Below are 1,949 nucleotides of genomic sequence, written 5' to 3'. Positions count from 1 at the left end.
TATCCGTCGATTCTACATAAGTAACTGACAGCAAAAGTTAGTAGCCTCATTCAGCTACATATACCGAACCGACTAGAATATTAATTAGTTAGTACTTTTGTTAGGTTCGAATTGTAGTGAATAACATCAGGGCTGCAAGTCAATGGAGAAGTGGTGTTTCCAGACAGATACTCATTTATGTTTTGCATCCAGCCCTGCAAATTTAAAAGAAAAAAAAAATAGAGAACTTAAAGCGTAAACGTGCGGACACTAGGCTTATGGCGCAAATGAGTGTTGACAAGTGTACATTGTATTTCATATTGTAACATGTTGTACGTAGACTGATCCTATATTTCAGGATCCACTCGCCTGTTGGCCCGCGTGCCTAGTCTCACGGGCGCTCTCTCCCCTCTCTCTCTCGAGGGCATATAGTATGTAATGTGTAACAGAATCAATCAAGGATAAGGAAACATTCTTCCAACTTGGTATCAGACTCCAGCTCTCTCCATGGCCGGCACTCAGCCTCCCTCCTCCGACGCCACCTCGCCGGCCGCAACCTCGCCAGGCTCCCTCTCCACTTCGACAGTGCCGGCCGTGCACTCCTCTGTGGCCACCTCGTCTGCGTCGTCCCCGCCGTTCATCTTCGGCACCAATCCCTCTTTCCTCACCAACTCTGCCGCATCTGGATCTCAATTTGCCCCCCTTTTCACCTCCGGCACCCCTCCCTCAAGGCCAATTCATCAAGTTGATGTCAAAAATGCGTTTCTCCATGGTGAACTCAATGAGACAGTGTACTCTTCGCAACCGGCTGGTTTTGTTGACTCCTCCAAGCCGGACCATGTCTGTCTTCTTTGTAAGTCCCTCTACGGCCTCAAGCAAGCTCCTCGGACATGGTTTCTTCGCTTTCAGGCCTTCTTGCTTTCTCTTGGGTTTCGTGCTTCAAAGAATGACACTTCACTTTTTATCTTGCATCATGGCAATTCCCTTGCGTATCTGCTTGTTTATGTGGATGGCATCATCCTTACCGCAAGCTCCACACACACTCACCTCCATCATCTCCGCCCTCAAAAAGGAATTCGCCATGACCGATCTTGGTGCCCTCCACCATTTTTTGGGTATCAATGTCACCACCAATACCTCCGGTCTCTTTCTCTGTCAACAACAATACACCCTAGAGCTTCTTGAGCGTGCCAAAATGCTCAATGATTGGGCAGGTTGTCCCGACACCCGCAAGTCGACATCTGGTTTCTGTGTCTATCTTGGCACCAATCTTGTCTCATGGTCCTCCAGACGGCAACCCACCATTTCACGTTCAAGTGCTGAGGCTGAATATCATGGTGTTGCAAATTGTGTGGCTGAATCTTGCTGGTTGCGGCAACTACTTCTCAAGCTCAAGGTGCCACCCACCCGTGCTACTGTGGTGTACTGCGATAACATCAGTGCCTCATACCTCGCCAGCAACCCAGTTCAGCATTATAGGACCAAACGCATCGAGATTGACTTGCACTTTGTTCGTGATCGTGTGGCATTCGGCGAGGTGCGGGTGCTTCACGTTCCATCCAGCTCCCAGTACGCAGACGTGTTCACCAAGGGTCTACCCTCACAGATCTTCCACGAGTTTCGGTCCAGTCTAAACACCCTTCCAAATGGTGTTCCGGCTGAGGGGGGGGGGTGTTGACAAGTGTACATTGTATTTCATACTATAACATGTTGTCACCAGTAGAAAACAGGGCTTTGGTCACAGCTCAATGTACATGTTAGTCTCGGTTGCATCACGAACCGGGACTAATGTGAGCATTAGTCCCGGTTCGAGCGGCTAAGGCGTCGGGAAGGCATTAGTCCCGGTTCAAATGGGACCTTTAGTCCCGGTTTGAGACACGAACCGGGACTAAAGGGTGTGATGCCCTTTAGTCATGGTTCGTGTCTCAAACCAAGACTAAAGGTGCCCTTTAGTCCCGGTTCGTGTCTCA

Source organism: Triticum dicoccoides, chromosome 2B (genome assembly GCF_002162155.2).
Source record: "Triticum dicoccoides isolate Atlit2015 ecotype Zavitan chromosome 2B, WEW_v2.0, whole genome shotgun sequence".
Classification (NCBI taxonomy): Eukaryota; Viridiplantae; Streptophyta; class Magnoliopsida; order Poales; family Poaceae; genus Triticum; species Triticum dicoccoides.
This window is presented reverse-complemented; position numbering follows the sequence as displayed.